This window comes from Marmota monax, unplaced genomic scaffold (genome assembly GCF_021218885.2).
Source record: "Marmota monax isolate L192 unplaced genomic scaffold, Marmota_monax_Labrador192_F-V1.1 WCK01_AAM20220418_F8-fsc00008, whole genome shotgun sequence".
NCBI classification, from domain to species: domain Eukaryota; kingdom Metazoa; phylum Chordata; class Mammalia; order Rodentia; family Sciuridae; genus Marmota; species Marmota monax.
Genome location: NW_026694432.1, coordinates 8,469,461 through 8,486,490, shown reverse-complemented (window position 1 = coordinate 8,486,490; position 17,030 = coordinate 8,469,461). Strand labels below are relative to the sequence as shown.

At 49.4% G+C, this 17,030-nt stretch overlaps 1 protein-coding gene across 4 annotated transcripts in view; it reads right to left on the bottom strand.

Moving 5' to 3' along the window:
* The window catches only part of Hivep3 (HIVEP zinc finger 3), a 490,457-nt gene that overhangs the window by 105,047 nt on the left and 368,380 nt on the right, over window positions 1-17,030 (bottom strand). The window lies entirely within an intron of this gene.

Sequence of the window (17,030 nt, the reverse complement as noted above, 5' to 3'; positions counted from 1 at the left end):
TTTTTTGGCCTTGTGGCTGCATGAGTGGGGACCTTTTTCCATAGAAAGTTTCCATTGCATCAGTTATTTACATTCTTACCACCTATATGTGGGCCCTGGTTTCGAATCAGTGAACCAGAGCAGGCCTCATGGGGCCCATCACAACTTACAGGGAGTGAGGGGGCCTGTCACCATGGCCAAAGGACCCACGGCCCTGGGGCAGCCCTCAGAGCCAGCATTTAGGGTCACGGGCTCCTGGGTCAGAACCCACGCCTCTGCTTCCAGCTGTGCAACCACAGGCAGGTAATTTGCCACGATCTCGGAACCTCCAGGAAGCACCTACCTGGCTGGAGGGGGACGACTCCATCAGACCATCCACACAAGGCACTTAGGAAGGCGCCTGCCCAAACCTCCCCATGGGTCAAGGAATGTGTTCTTCTACCAGCCTGGCTCAGATCCCCACGGCCACCCCCTCACCGGGACCAACGCACAGCAGGGTCTGAACTCTCCTCCCAGCTCACCCTCTTTATAGCTAGACTCCTGACACCCGCTGTCACTCTCCCCAAATCCTCCAGTGGTTCCCCTGGAGAGTAGCATCTCCAGGCGGGATCTCCTTCCTGAGCTCGCAGGGCTGCCTCTGGCTTCCACAGTCCTCTGAAAAACCCCTCCTTGCCAAACCACCAGGCTCAGTGTTCACATGCCTCTGATGGTTCTCTCTGCCAGAAGTGTTTTTCTCCATTTTACTTCGAACAAGTCCAACCCATATCAGCCCACGTGAGCCCAGCTCACATGCCACCTCCTCCACGGAGCCCTCCAACCCCCACCCCTCTGGCCAGCTGTGACCTCTCAGAACATTTTTTCTCTTTATAAAGGTGTTTCCCTCCTCCCTGCGTGAGGAACACAATCCACCCAAATGCCAGTTGGCACCACAGACAAAACACACAGTCCTTGAGGATTGGGATGTGTGTGATTCATCTCTGTCACTCACAGAGCCTCAAATACAACTGGTGGCAATGAGTGAGTGAGTGAATGAACACAGAGTTCTCTCATTTTACTACCCCTGGGTGGTAAGGGAAGATGAGTGTGGGCACGTGGGTAAAGATGAGTCAACAGCCCAGTGCCATCTACACACTCTTCTTGGCGCTTCCTGAAGGACCTGGTAGACTGGGGTGACAGCCAGGACGCCAAGGGGTTCCCAGGCTCATCCCCACCCAGCTCCACGGCTGAGCCCCATAGCCTAGGGCCCAGGAGTCCTGTCCAGCCTCACCCTCTGAATCTCCGCATGGGGGCCCTGGTATCACCTGAGCAGCTGTGGGGAGAGCAGGAGCCATGGCTGACCTCCAGCGCCTCCTGGACCCCCAGTCCAGGTGTCACCAGGTTCCCTGAGACTCTCCAGCCTGTCAGCTCCTAGCCACTCTCCTGCTATCACCTTGGCCAAGGCTTCAGCACCTCCTGTCTGCCCGACCCCCTGGTCTCACCACATGACACCCTTCTTCCCTGGTCTACCCACCCCAGAGGGGTACTTCTTCTTGGCAGCTCTGATTAGGCCATGGTGCTCCTTGGCCACCTTGATGATTGTGGCAGCTTCTCCCTTTCGAATCCCCCAATCGTCCATCCAGAGCTCTGCCTCACAGTACTGGGCTAGCTGCCCTTCTGCAGACAGTGCGGCCTTCAGGGCTAGAACATGCTGTCCCGTCGACGTCTCCAGTGCCAAGCTCGGTGCTTGGCATGCCCCAGGTGCGATGGAAGCGTGCTGAGTGGATGAGTAACCAGGCACACTCACCCTGCCCCTGGCTGGCCTTCCAGGGTGTGGCCCCGACATCACCATGCCCAGGTCTTCACTTACCAGGACCAAGCAACAGGGCGATCTGCTGACCAGCAGGTACGCTGTCTACCTGGACTGGAGGGTTTTCCCAGGGAAACGGCCACCCCTCTGTCTGCGCTGAAGGTTTCTGAGCCCCAGTGGCCTGAAGTCAACGGGGCAGACAGTTGCCTTGTGTTGGCTCTGAGGCCTGGGAACACAACTCAGATGGGCCGAGGCTTAGGGGAGGTTCCAGATGCAGGGGAAGGAATCTGAGGGCTGTTTCCCCTCTGGCCCACTCTGCACAACACCTGCCAGGTGTTTCCTTCCCCGCTGCCCACCCTGCTCACCCCCTCCCCAGACTGTGCCCCCCCACCTTCCAATCTTTTTATCCTTCCCCGGGTCCAGCCTTGCCTAGTTCCCTATTTTTTGTTCTTAAAGTAGCTAAACTTAGAGGACTATGAGACTGTGGGGTCTGAGGGGTCAGGGTAGGTGGGCGGGACATGGGTGTGGCTGCAGCACCCTCATGAACTGACGTGTGTCCAGAACTGCCACATTCCCAGCAGTCCTCAGGAAGCCCATCTCTTAAGGACTCCTTCTGTTCTAGCTCCCCGTCAAGTGGCTGATTACCAGCCAGAATAATTCTTCCCAGTAAAAGAAAAACAAACAGAGAACCACATGTTCTTTGCTCTTCCTGAAAGCCAGGATGAATCTCTAACTTCAGGAATTTAAGTGAGATCCCTTTTTGATCCTTGAAGGAATGTCCCCACTTGGTAGCAATTTCTATATCGATACATACCCAGAGGTTTCAAATGCACTTGCATATTTGTTCTGATTTTTATTTTAACTACTGGGTGAGATGGATCTCGATCACTCTCCTACTACAGATAATGTGAGGCTCTGGGATTGAGGGATGGTCCCAAGTCCCCCAGCTGATGTGAGATAGAAGCAGAACTGGCTCCAAGGTCCTACACTCAGCTGCCCAGGTGCTCTCTGACAGACAGGCAAAGTACTTCAATAAAACAACAGCTCTCACCTCTCTATATTTTCCCACAAACTCTTGCCATGATGTATAAGTACACAAGGCAAGTTTATTTCTAGAAGGCAGGTGTCTTGCAGGCTCAATATTCTAAAGAGTAGACAACACCCAGAGCTAGACTTGGTCTGGACAGTGGAGCCTTTATTTCTGAAGCTTTCATGCCTTCTGCCATCACGGCCTCTAGACCTTTGAGCTCATTCCAGGGCAACAGTAGCTCTCCTGCAACACAGGGCGAGGCCTCAGTCCTCCTGGTTTCCCAGGCCCTGCCCAGGTCCAGGCATATGAGAAGTGCCCAGCACAGCAAGGAGACAAAGGCTTCTGGGCATCCCAGGTGACACCTGCCACCGTTGGGAGAGGAGTTACTGGTCCTGGCCTGCATCTCCAGGAGAGAAGAGTAACTATGATAGCAGTACTTCCCTGGAGCTGGAGAGTAGTGTCTTCCACGGGCTTTTATGGCAGCCATGATTACCTCCAGCCTGAGGAGGAGGAAGGAGGCAGAGACTTGCCAAGACCAGCTTTACCAAGTGCCGGGGCCAGGACCAAACCCCATGCAGCCTGTGTGCAAGTCCAGACACCTGGGAGCATGTGCTGCAGAGCGTGGCCCCTGTGCATGTGGGACACAACCAACAGGCATGCAAAGTGTCAGAGGAAGAAGCGACTTAGAAGGGACAGAATGGGAGCCTTGAGGAATGGGAGGGCCTATGGAATGGGAGGCAGACAGGGGGAGTGAGGTGGCATCTGGCTGAAGGGCTATATCTGCACAGTGTACCTGCAGGAGACCCTGCTCAGGGCTCTACAGCTGCTTGCTCACAGAGGGGACAATCATTTTCCTACTTTCCAGCCTGGACAGTGGAAATCTGTGCCCAAGAGTGGAGAAGCAGGCCAAGAAGAGACCCTGAGAATACCCGACAGCCTGTGCACAATGAGCCTCTGCTCTGGGGAACTGGAGGATACTTTTCCCATGACAGTCTTGGCCTCCCTGTGGTGAGGCTGCTGTAACAAATTAACCACACCAAATACACTGAAACAACACAAATGTATCATCTGAGCTTGGAAGTCCAAAACGGGTCTCACCAGACTGAAACCAAGGTGTCTGCAGGGCTGCGTTTTTTCTCTCTAGAGGTCCCAGAGGTGAGTCTGTTTGCTCCAATTCCCAGCTTTTAGAAGCTGCCCCATTCCTTCCTTGGCTGGTGGCCCCCTCAAAGCCATCCATGGCCAGTTGAGTCTTTCTCACTTTGCATCACCCCGATGCTAAGTCATCTGCCTCTATTTACCATGTATGAATGATCACACAGCACCCCATAAATTTGTACAATTATAACAGTACCTAAGTGTGTGTGTGTGTGTGTGTGTGTGTGTGTGTATGTATGAATATATTTATATTTTAAAGTTCCTTATGATTACATTAAGTCTACATGGATAATCCAGGGCAATCCCTATTTCAAGGCAAGCTGATCTTCAGCCTTGACTCCATTTGCTACCTTAATTCCCCTTTGCCACATAATCTAACATAATCACAGGTTCTGGGAATTAGGATGTGGACGTCTTTGCGTGTGTGGGGGGGGGCATTCCTCTGCTACTATCTTTCATGCAACATCTCAGGAGGAACGCAGCCCAGGATGAGGGTGAGGGGGGTACTCACACCTACTGCAGTGGGAGCAGTCGCTTCCCAGCTGCCCGCTTAGCACACATCACCCTTGAAAACCTCAGCGTGTTTCCACACTGAGCCGGGCACAGGCCACTCCCACAGTGACTGCAGGAGCAGAGCCAGAAATAACGCCACTGAGATGGAAAACATCCCCTGCCCATTACTCCACTCACTCTCCCACCACGAAGGGAGGCTCCTGCGGGGCCTAGGTTGGAGGCCCTTCCAGGGTTGGCTGAGGATAGAGGGAGCAGTTGTTCTACAGTCTGGCTCTGGGCAGGGACACAGGTGTGCCGGGCTGCTCCGGGGGATCTGAATGTGGGCCTGGCCAGGCACCCTGACCTTCTCGCTGTGGGGGGGGAGCTTAGAGTCTCCCCTCCCCAGCCTCAATGCTCCTGAGCCACAGGTCCCGACCAGCTCCCAACCACTCCTTCTCTAGCTTTTTGCCGCCAGATGCTGGGATCTGCTGGACATGCAGCTCTTAAGCTCGGAGCCCATGATACTCTCATCTTGACCCTGGGCTCTGGGATGTGGCTGGGCTCTTTTCCCAGTCCTGCTTCTGTCCTGTGTGCCTGCCCGCCTCCTCTGCTTCCCGCCCTGGGAATCCCATCTGGGAAGCTCAGTGCAAACCCTTCTGCCTCCAAAACTCCTTTCCCTAAGGGTTTTTCAGAGAACAAGGTTCACCCACTGAGGGGCTGAACAACTTAATGAATCAGCTATGTCGCGGCCTCACCATCCATCTCACTCACGCATATGACATTGTGTCTCGATGGCCTGGGAATCTCCCCCATGACCGTCCAGTTTCTCACGTCTTCTGTCCTATTCTACAAAGGAAAACAGGAAGGAACGTGCCTTCCCCGGTGCTGGCACCACACAGAGCGTGCCGTTCACATGGGCTCATTCAACCCTTTCCTCTCCTCAACTCTTATCATCCCCATTTTATAGAGAAGCAACTGAGGTTCAGGGAAGGGAAACAACTTGCCCAAGGTCACACAGCCAGAACAGACTAGACCTGTGTGTGCCTGTCTCCAAAGCCTGAGGCTGCAGTCCGTGTCACACCAGGGGTGGGGGGAGGAGACACACGGACGATCCATTCTAAATGCTACAATGAAATGTTTCCAATTTATCTCCTAAAAACCCAAGCCTTTCGAGATGTCTCCAATTTTGTCTCTTTGTTATATTATGGGATTTCAGTGTGAGATTTTTTATTTGAGTTAAAAATAAATGTTGGAGGATCAAGGAGAGGTTCCACTATTTAAAACATTTACAGATCCCAGACTGTGGCCAACCCTTGCCTTGCAAGACCAAGGCTCAGAAATGGAAGAGATCTGCTCATAGGCATGACCTTCCCAGCTGAAGCCAGAGAGCTCCGCCCGTACCTCCTACCTACTCCTGGAGGGAGAATTCATTGTATGCTCCATTTGGCTCTTTGCACTGCTTGGCTTAGAATTTAGAATCCAATGTGGTGTGTGTCCTTGTTCCTGCTCTCACAGTGCCACACAGTTGGTGGCCCAAGAGTGCACACGCTCAGTCTCCATGTCCTTTTCCAGACAGGAAGACATCTGTACAGGGCAGCAGGTTCATCTGGGTGGATGAACTTGAGAAGACACAAACAAACCTGCTCTGATCCGAGCCATGAGCGATGACATTGGGATCACAGATCACAGTGCTGGGCCCTGAGCTGCTGCTCCAAGGAGAGAGAAAGAGCCCTATATTTAGAATCAAAAGGCTCTGAGGCAGAGTCCCACTTCTGATCCTTACCACTTTGCGGCCTTGAATCACCTACCTAGCTTCTTTGAGTCTTCCTCAGGGGGAGAAAATTATGACCCATGAGGAGCTGGTATGAGGTGAAATGAGACAAGCAACGTGGAAATGCTGGAGGCATAGGAATCCTCTAAGCTGCAGAGTCCAGGGCTCCACCCTATGCCACTGTCTGATTCCAGAGCTGTGAGGAAGGGCCCAGGAATCTGTATTTCCCACCCCTGCCAGAACTCTACGGCAAGTAGTCAATGGACCACACTTCCAGAAATCCATCTAGAAAGCTCTCAGTGTGTGTTTGTTAGATCGCTGGATCTGTGAACATCTGCTGAGCTGCACATGGCTGCAGGGAGACATAGGCTGGAGGAAATAAGTAATTTTCTCCAAATACATTTCCTGTGAAGTCCAAATGATGGGAACTGGGTTGGGGCTTCTAGGACGAGGAGGAGGATGAATGACAGCTCCCTTCTCCAAGAAGCTGTTCCCTCTACCCAGGGAGAGACCTGGCTGAAGGGCCACACCCAGTGGCTCAGGGTCAAACCAGGAGGGATGCTCCAGGGAGGCAGTCCCCTGGGAATGTGTTCCAGAGCCTGTTCTCTTCAGCATCTTCATGAAGACAGGAAAGAAAGAACTGAAAATATGCTCATTAAATCTGCATCTGGCACCCGATTTGGCAGGGTTGCCAAAATTCTGTAAGACTAGAATTAAATTAGCAAATTGGAAGTAAAATGATTTTAAGCAGGCATGATGGAATTCATCAGGGCCAGGTGGAAGCGAGTGGGGGAAGGGGACTAGGAAAGCCACATCCCTTGGCCGTGAATGGGAAAGAAACAAAGCAGTGAGCAGAAAGGACCCACGTGATTAAGATTCACCCTGAGGACGGGGTGGTGACCAAGAGGGCCCCAGACTGCAAGGTGGCAAGAGGCTCCTTCTAGGGGGCAAGAGACGTGGCTGGACAACACCCAACAAAGGATGGCAGCCTTTTCTTTACAATAGAGCCAAGAAGAAAGGACCCAGGGGGCTGCCTGGGAATGAGACAGGGCAGGTCCTCTACATTGACAGGTCCACGGGACCCTCACTGGGTGATGACAGCCTGGGGGAGGCTGGCACTGTTATAATCACCACTGCATGTTTATTGAGTCTGGGAAAAGCACTGGGATGGACATGGTGGGGGAAGGGAGTGGCACAGATGATATGGAGGAAAGAAGAGGAGGCAAGCAGAAATTGGGCACTGCCTAAGTGCCAGGCACTGCATTAGACAGCTGTCAAGTCCCATCTCCTCTAATCCTCACAGTAATCCTAACAGCTGAGATTTTTCTTCCCTCTTTTTCTTGAGCTTTCTTTTTTGTTTCCTTTGTTTAAAATGTGTGTGTGTACGTGTGTGTATTTTAAATACATAAAGTAGACAAGCCCTCCTCCACCCTCTCAAATTCTACTTCCACTCCTGGTTCACCGGGTGTTTCCATAGCATGGAAGTGCATCTACATGTGCACACACGCCTTTAACTCTTGGACTTTTTCTGCATGCACATGGTATGAAACTGAACATATCACACAGAAACCCTCTTCCAGTTCAGAAAAATTTTATTAATACCATGTCGGGCCCTGTAGGTTCCCTTCTTTATTTTCAAATGGCCACAAAGGATCCCACATGCACGTATACCACAAATAGTTTCAGCCCTGACACTGCTGGCCGTGGAGGGCATTCCAATTTGCCACAAGCCATGCTACAAGGGAATGCCCTCGTACATATCCATCTTTGTGTGCATGTTTTTCTATAGCTGGAAACTGCTGGATTAAAGCAGGAATGTGCGCTTACAATTTTCATCAATACCAATTTAGGCTCTCAGGTGTCTTTGGCCCTTGTCAGCACGAGATCTTCTCTATTTTTTTTTTTTAACATTTTTGGCACTCACAGGCAAAATACTCTATTTTAATTTACAATCTCTTGTGTTCCAGCAGTGAAAGCATTTGTCATATGTTTATGGGTCATTTTTACTTCTTTGAACTACCTGTTCCTATTTTTTGCACACTTAAAATTTTTTGACTTTTTTTAAGTTAGTCCACGGAATTCTTTTCATGAATGATAACAGACACGTCGCTTTCTATGTGCCAAGCGCTGTTCTAGGCTCCCCACCAACATCACACCACTGAACCAAAGCCCTGAGAGGCAGCAACAACAATCCATGCCTATAGCCAAGGAAATGGAGGCTCAAAGACTTGCAGTCACTTGTCTGAAGTCACACGCAGTAGGATGAAGGGCAGGCCTGAGTCTGAAGGACTAGCTGAACCAACCCCTTCATCCTCAAAGCAGTTGTTTCTGAAGCCTTCCCAGCCCCACCCCCACTAAGTCATCTAATTTATAGAGAAAAGAAAACTCTCCCTTACAACTTCCTTCTTTCATGAAATGGAATTGACCATCCCCATACACACACCTCTTGCTAGGACACCGACATGCTCAGGGTGAGGAGCTACAAGAGTGAGGAGCAGGGTTTGGAGCGGGCAGGATTTGGAAGGGGCTGAGAACCAGGGAGAGGGAGGCTGAGGTGGAGGCCCACTGGGAAGGGCTTTCAAGAGCAGGCCAGACAGTTGACAGGACGCTTCCTGCCAAAGGTTGGGACCAGAGAGTGGGGTGACAATGGGCCTAGCATGAACTCATCATCCAAAGGGTGTTCTCGTCGGGGCGTTTCCATTAGCCAGCATGCTGGTTGGTGAAGAGGGCCACCCGTAGGTGGCACAAACCCCCCTGTGGGTACACGGTGCTGGGGGACCCTGTGTGCAAAGCCACACTCCACAGAGGGCTTTTCAGTCTTTAGAGGAGCTTTTAAGTGAGGTTCTTTTTGAGCTCCTAAAACACCAGTGTCACATGTAGGTTTCTGGGTGGCAGACCTGCCACTAATTTGTCACATGAGCCCCTACCCTCATCATGATGAATGCATGCAAGTCAGTACTTCTGCCTTCCTGGAGCACCACACATAGTGAAGGGGGAAGGATCATTTGCATGCCATTTGCCACTTTTCTTCTGAGAAAAAAAGAAATTAAGTTAACAAAATAGAAAAAAAAAGTGAGAAACTGACAAGCTGAAGCTAACAGGCAGAAACAAGTTTTAGTTACTGTGCATTCACTTTATTCTTTTTAGCTTTGACCTCAAATAACTTTAGTGTTTCCCAAAATGCTTTGCTACTTACAAAGTAGGTAGCCCAGCTACTTACACTTATATGTGTAGGTACACATATATATTCTCTGATCAATCAATCTTGGAAAATCGCACACGATACCACTTCTACAGACATATTCACAATGCTCACACACTGTTTTGCAGATTTCTGATGCATGTTTGCATATTAAAGGCTCTGAGAAATCCTGCAGCATAAAGACCTTTAAACTTCCACAAAGATACTTGGCTATAAGACTTTTATTTTCTCTTCATAACACATCTTTTCATCCACTTGCATTCTACCTAAGAAATGCTGCATTTTTTATTTTTATTTCACAAGGTCAGAGCTTACTTAAAATAAGAGCTCACTTTGGAATGGATATCCTACTCTTTCAAACTCTCCATGCCTAAATGCTGTAAATCGACCCATGCTGATGGTAAGCTGCATACCTGAGCATCTTTAGCCTCTCCTGCATTTCAGGGAGACACCAATGCCCACATACCAAGATGAGGATATGCAGAGTGGCCATCAGCCCTCCAGAAACCATGGGGGACCTGGTTGCCCAGACAGGCTAAGCTGTGTGGTTCAGCAGTCACCGGGTGAGCCTGGACCAATCACTTTCTTTGGGTTCAGTGGTTTTCAGCCGGAGGACCCCCAGAATCACTTGTTTTGTGAATGGGGAAATTAGGCCTCAAATATCAGAATCTTTTGGCCTCTGGTCTCTTTCCTTCATTCCCTGAGACACCCGTCTCTGGGCCTAAAGGTTTTCTATCATACAGAGAAACCAGATTACCTGTAAAGACCTCTTCAGCTCTCTGTTCTCACTACCTTTCCCCTCCTCCTTCCTAGGTACAATTCACAGTCACATCATGTAGCTCTACAAATAAAACTAGGTTTCCATCTGCCTGTTACAAGAGTAAATGAAAATGATTCAGTGATCTTTCACCAAATGTACATGGCACACTTCAGGTAGCCTAAAACAGAGGGCTGCCTGGTATACTTGAACTTCACCTGGGGGAATTTCCCCCAGGCATCTCAACATTCCTCCACCACTGGTTTCTCATTTTGCTCTTTCTCACACAGCTACTCTAGGTGGCACACTTGGGGTGACTCGCAGAGATTCCATTACTCCATGACCCTGTATGGCTTTCCTAAGTAACCCTGAGGAAGCCAGGCAGTAGGAGTGTATGAGGATCCATTCATTCATGTTTAAATAAACTTTTCATTCTGGAGTAAGTTTAGATTGGCCTAAAAGTTGCACAGATAGAACAGAGACCTGGTGTATCCTCCACCCAGGTTCCTTCAAAGTTAACATCTTATGTAAAAAGGGAATATTTGTCAAGACAAAGAAATTAACATTGACACATGAATAGTGACTGAACTACAGACTCTATTTCTATTTTATGCTTTTCTGCTGATGCCCGTTTTCTGACCCAGGAGACAACCCAGGGTACCACAAGGTTATTTAGTAGTCATGTCTCCTTAGCCTCTGGGTTAGTGTTGTCTTTAAGAAATACACACCCTCTCCACCCTTCTCTACTGCACGCAGGGTGGCATGTCCGTTACTGTGTGGGTCCCAGCTGCCCTGTAGGGAGAAACAGTATCTGATGGGCAGCAAGTCTGCACTTGGGGTCTACTCTGCCCCTGACTTGTGAGAGGATCCCGGGGTTGTCACTCCACATACATGGCTCTCAGATTCCTCACCCACAATGTGGCAATGATACCTTCTACCTCATTAGAGGGCTGAATGAGATGGCCTACGTGCACAGGCATTTGCAGATTTAAGGCTCTATCCAGTTGCTAATTTATTATTATTATTATTATTATTATTATTATTATTATTAATGTTATTGTAACAATCATCATTAGGCAGACTCTGTCCTGTCTCCAAAACAGGACAACCTGGTCTGAGCTGTCTGGCTGAGCTATTTTAGCTCCAAATGAGACATTTCTGTAGATCTCCATGTACCCACAGAGAAAGAGAATCCTCCCCGAATTTGTCTGTTCAGTTCTACATTCCTTCATGGCTACGCTGATCAGAGGCCTGGCCACCTGACCATCCTACACAGAAGAGGTCTGGGAAGGCCCCACCGCTGGCATTCTCTGACTTTCTCTATTTTTCTCCATGGCCCTTACCCTGTTTGACATGTTATATCTTCCCATGTTCCTTTGTTCATAGCTGCCTCCTTCTCGCTGCTGGTTTATAAGCCATGCGAGCACAGGGTATCATCTGCTTTGAACACTACTGCACCCCAGTGCCTAGAACAATGCCTGACCCTTCTCGGGTGCTCACATGATTGATTGAGTGGCTGCAGTTTGACTCTGCAACCTCTTGCCTCCATCCTGGGAACTAGAACACAACTCTCCCTCCAAAACATACTGTTGAACTTAAATAAGAGGCAAGCTATTCAGGAAGCAGGTGGCTCAGAGCCTTTTGGGTTTTCTTTAAGGAAAAAGAAAGAGTCATGTTTTTGTTGTTGTTGTTGTTTAATTCAATTCAATTCCATTAATGTCCCTTCTCCCGCTCCTCTCTCATGAGTGGCAATGCCAATTAGAAACCACAGTCTCTTTCTTGTCCAGAGCCTGTCTGCTGGCCTCGCCACAATCGATTCCAACAGAGTCCAGGCTAGGAAGATCTGGTCAACTCCCTATACCCAGCCAGCCCACTTCGTTATTGGATTCACTTAGCACCTGCACATCAAAGGCCCACGACTTCTCAAAGCAGGAAGAAACCCAGGGGATCACACAGGCTGGCCTGCAGATGAGGACACTGAAGTTCAGTGCAGGCTCAAGGGAATTGGCGAATAACACACAGCAACTTTGTGGCAGTCCCACAAACAAGCCAGGACTCCCAGCTCTGCACCTGCCCAAATTCTCCCAGGGGCTGGAACCACTTAACCCGGGCCCATCTTCCACCAAGCAGGGAGGTGGGTGGTGTGTGTGCTTATGACCTAGAGCTCCAATCTGACAATCTACCTACACCTGACAATCCCTAAGAACTTGAACTTGGGAAGCGAGGGGTCAAGATGACTCTCCTAAAGCAGCAACATGTAAGAGAGCAGAGCTCAGAGCCAGACAGTAGAGTCATGAGGTGGAACTGGTTCACAGCCAGTACTCCATATCATCATCTCACTTAACACTCCCAGTACCCTCCAGTGACGGTGTTATAACCACATTTAAGTAAGGAAAAAGAAATACAGAGAATTTTTAAAATGCAGCAAATCTGCATAGTAAGTAAGCATCAGAGTGAGTTCTACCTGGTAAGGAAGCCTTGTTCTCTCTGCTGACCACTCTGTCAGAGGCTCAAAAACAGCACCCAGATAGGGTGGGGTCCTCAAAACAACAAAATCTTTGACAAGTAACTCAAAAGATCCCATCCTAGAGGTGAACAAACAGACTAGAGAAGAAACACATCTTGCCGGTGGCCCTGGGACCAGTGGGCGGTTGGATCTGCTGGAGTCTGAGTTCTCAAGGAGGCAGACTTGCTCCCAGTGCTTACCCAGAGATAAGCGCAGGGAGGACTCAACCCGCCGCTGAAGAAACTAATGAAAGACAGTGGAAGGTGAGGAGTGCCACTTCCAAGGCTCCCTCAAGCCAGGAATTTACCCCCAGCAGCCTCGTTCATTGACTTCAGGGCCAGGAGACCAGGCTGACGTAGGTGAGCACAAGCCCAGCAATGCCCTCCAAACTTCCCATCCTCCTCCCAAGTCCACAGAACGGTCAGAGGCATGGCAGATGATGCTGGCCTGGGTCCCCAATCAGCTCAGCTCTGCCATGGAGAGGCTGAGGAAGATGGCCGAGCTGGCTAGTCTTTGGCACTAGGACTGGTGATTATGACATGAAATGATTATGACAGCCTCAAAAGGCGGCTGTTCAGAGCCAATTGGTCCATCTCCTGGACCCCTTCAGTAGCAACCAGCTCACAAATGCAAGTTTTATTATTATCATTCACTTTACATAAGAACAACGGAAACTTTCTGGTTTGCTGTTTTACCTACTCTGTGCTGGGCACAAGTATCTAATACAACATCTACCATTGGTGGCTTCCTGTTATCCAGCCTGCAGGGTAGTATAAGCATTCCCACCTTAAAGACAGGGGAGCTGAGGTGCAGGAGAGGGAAAGCAACTTGGCCAAGGTCCCTGGCTAGAGAGCAGGAGATGCAAAGCAGGTCTGTGAAACTCCACTGTTCATGCTGCTACCACGTGGCCACCATGAGCCTGGGACAAGAGCTAAGTTTGGATGGAAATAGAAGGCAGTCGGGAAGGCCCGTCTGATTTTCTCGGCATCCACCTCTCTGGGCTTCTCAGACCCAGTGGAACATCTAGCACCAGGACATTGCTGCATGTGCCCGGATGCCATCTCTAGAAACTCTGAATCAGATAGTGGGGGGGTGGAACTTGGAGCACTACTGTTAAAAGCCCTTAGGTGACAGTGATTGGCATTTCTGATTAAGAAGCCCCCCACTATCAAAGCTCAGGATCACTTTCTCACATTTATTCCCTCTCCTAGAAGATTCTAAAATGTTTCTTAGGAAAGTTTTTCATTGGTTTACAAAAGAACATCACGCCTCAGAACCCTGGAACCTCCCAACTCCAGGATCCTCCGCAAAACAGAAGCTGATCATCCACAAAGGTGGTATGAAGGTTTGTTTTTATTAAACATGACAATTATTCCCAACAGTTGGATGTGGATATAAAGGACTTTGGAACCCAAAGTCCTGGGTTTGAGCCCTTGCATGGTGCTTCATGAGCTGTGCAACCTTAGGCTAACCAACTCAATTGCAATAGTTATTAAAAGCATACTCTGTACTCAGGTCCCTGGGCTGGGAAACTGGGGTGACAGAATGGATGAGAACGTCACAGTCTGAACCAATGGTTACCAGGTACCACTTTATGGCAGGCTCTTGACAAGCATGTTCTTACTTCTTCCTGCCAAGAGCCTCAGGCAGTGGGCTCTCCTGCAGCTCAGGTTTGCAGAGGAGGAAGCAGGCATCCAGGGCAGTGAAGTGGCCTGGGTGAGCCTGCAGCAGTGTGTGGCAGTGTCTGAGCTCTCTCTGCCCCATCCCCCACCACCACCACACACACACACTTGGCAGATCAGTCCACAGAGTGAAGGGGATAATAGGAGAGAGTGCACTGCAGCCGATCAAGAACCGCACAGATGCATGACATCATGGTTATTAATAATGGAAGCAGTACAACCGATTCACCATCCCTCCAGATGGACCACCTGAGCTGTCTCGAACCTCGTGCAAACGGCATGGGATTCTGTAAGGGCAGAGTAGGGAGAGGCCCTGGGAGTCCAACCCTCTTCTCAGTACCAGGCTGCGGGGTAGACCAAAAAGACAGGATGATGCTCAGAGACAGCAAGGGCAGCTCCCAAAGCCCAGGATGCACAGAGATTGGCCTCAGTGATTGATCCAGGACAATAATTAGATCCCAGATCAAACACCAGAACATACCTCTCCAAAGGGTGCTGGCAAGGGATTCAGCAGTGGGTGATTGGCAAGTGTGGCCTCTCGGTGGTCCTTCAGCTCAGCAGGGCCTTCCTGCCGGCTGTTTTTCTGCCTCGAGTATTCTTTCCCCAAAGTTTTTCACAGCTGTCATATTTTCATTATTCACATCTCAGAACAAATGTCAGTTCCTCAGAGAAGTCGCCATGTTGCTTCCCTGTCCCTCCTGACCTTGCTCCTGACTCTCCTTCTGGCTGCCTCCTTGTTCAAGTTCCATTCCTATTCCTTACCTCTCTCCCCACTGAATGCAGGCTCCTTGAACAAAGGGATTAGCTAGTTTTCACTGCTGGGATTCCCAGAACGCTGCTGGAGCCCCCAGGCTCTGGTGAACACGCTCAGCGCATCCCGCATCCCTCGGGAGGCTGGCCTGGGTCAGAGCCAAACTAGCAGCCAGTGGACACTCACTCACTCTGTCACTCATTCCGTAAATGCTTAAGGGACCTCTTCTCTGTGCTGGGGATTCTGCTAGGTCCTGGGGTCCTCGCCCTCACAGCTCTTTGACAGTTGATTCAAACAAACAGGACAGTAGACCCTAGAGCTATGGCCGTTCCTTCACATGCAACCAAACAAAAGCTGACCAATACAGGCAAACCCGGGGAAAACTGGGAGAAACTGAGAGACAGCGAGGAAATGCAGCATAATTGGCCCTGCAAGGCCTCCCCATGTGCTTGGCGTTCCTCTTGGGGCGTTAGTGCAGGCACCCTGCCAACTCTGGGGACACGGGGACACGGGAGTTCTCTGATGAGTGACTCTTGGCTGCAGCCTGGAACACAACAGGATGGATGTGAATGTGAGAGAGTGGGTGTAGGAACGGATGTGTGAGGGTGAGCAAGTGCACAGGATGAAGTGTGTGAGAGTGTGTAGGAGTGGGTGTGTGTGTAAATGAGTGTATGGGATCAGGCATGTAGGCAGGTGCATGTGAGTGTGTGTGCATTTGGAGGAGCACATCTGTGTGAAAACAGGTGTTTTGAGTATGTAGCAGTGCACGCTGAACACACATACGTGTGTGTGTATGTGTGTGTGTGTGTGTGTGTGTGTGTGGTGCCTGTGATACCATCAATGAGCTCCACACCGCAGGTTCCACATCTGCTTGAATTTTATATTCTTAAGTCCCACAAATGACACTCAGCAGGTACCTGATCATCACTTAATTGGTTCAATATAATAAATCATTTAAGTCTTTATGTTTTTCAAATATACTCTGAGTGGCCACATAAAGCAGAAAGATTAGTTCTAGGAGAAAAATTTCTCAACTTCTGGATATAATTCAATGAGGTAAGAGCACTGTATGAGGAGTCTGGGTTCTGGTCCCTGCTTTACTACTGGGTGATCTTGTGACACCTCAGGTGATCTCAGATGAGCCACTTACTGCTCTGGGCTTCTGCTTATTTACTGAAAGAGAGCAATTAGAACTTAGCTCTCCGAATTTGGTTGCAACCATACAACACCACACGATCTCTACGTGCAGCCCTTGAAGCACTATTTCCTCCAAGAACAAGCCTATGTAACTTGCAAGGGGTCTTAGTCTCTTTTCTTGAGAGAAATACTGGATTTGACAAAGTTAAATAAACAGTTCTTTTATTGCAGGACTTCTCAGAGCCTTTAACTTGCCAATGGATTGTAATTGGCCAGATGGATGATAAAGAGCTTTCAGAAATTGCCAGACTTACTCAAACAGGGAAACCTTTACTCGTGCAACAGCTTTCAGAACTAACATTCCATGGAACACACATTGGGAAATCTGCTAGCGGGCACAAAGGACATTTATTAATTCCCCCTTTTCTGCCAATGATGGAACAGAAATGGTGTTCTAAGTCACAGAACAGAGCTGTGACAAATGCCAGTCCAGAAACCATCCAAACCACAGCAAATGGCACATGCACAGGGCTTTGCATTTACAAAACATTTTTACCTATGTGATCTCAATTCTCCCTGACAAGATATCTTGGAGGACAGATGATCAAATACAGCCTGAAAAAGATGAAGATCATTCAGATCTATGTAGAGCCACTAAGTGATGGCTCATACCTTGGTTCTACCAGTTTTCCCTCTATGTCCTTGATCCAACTATGCACAAATGCATTATTTTTTAAAGATAACAATTATGGCCACTACACAGAGACCCCTGCAGGAAGTCA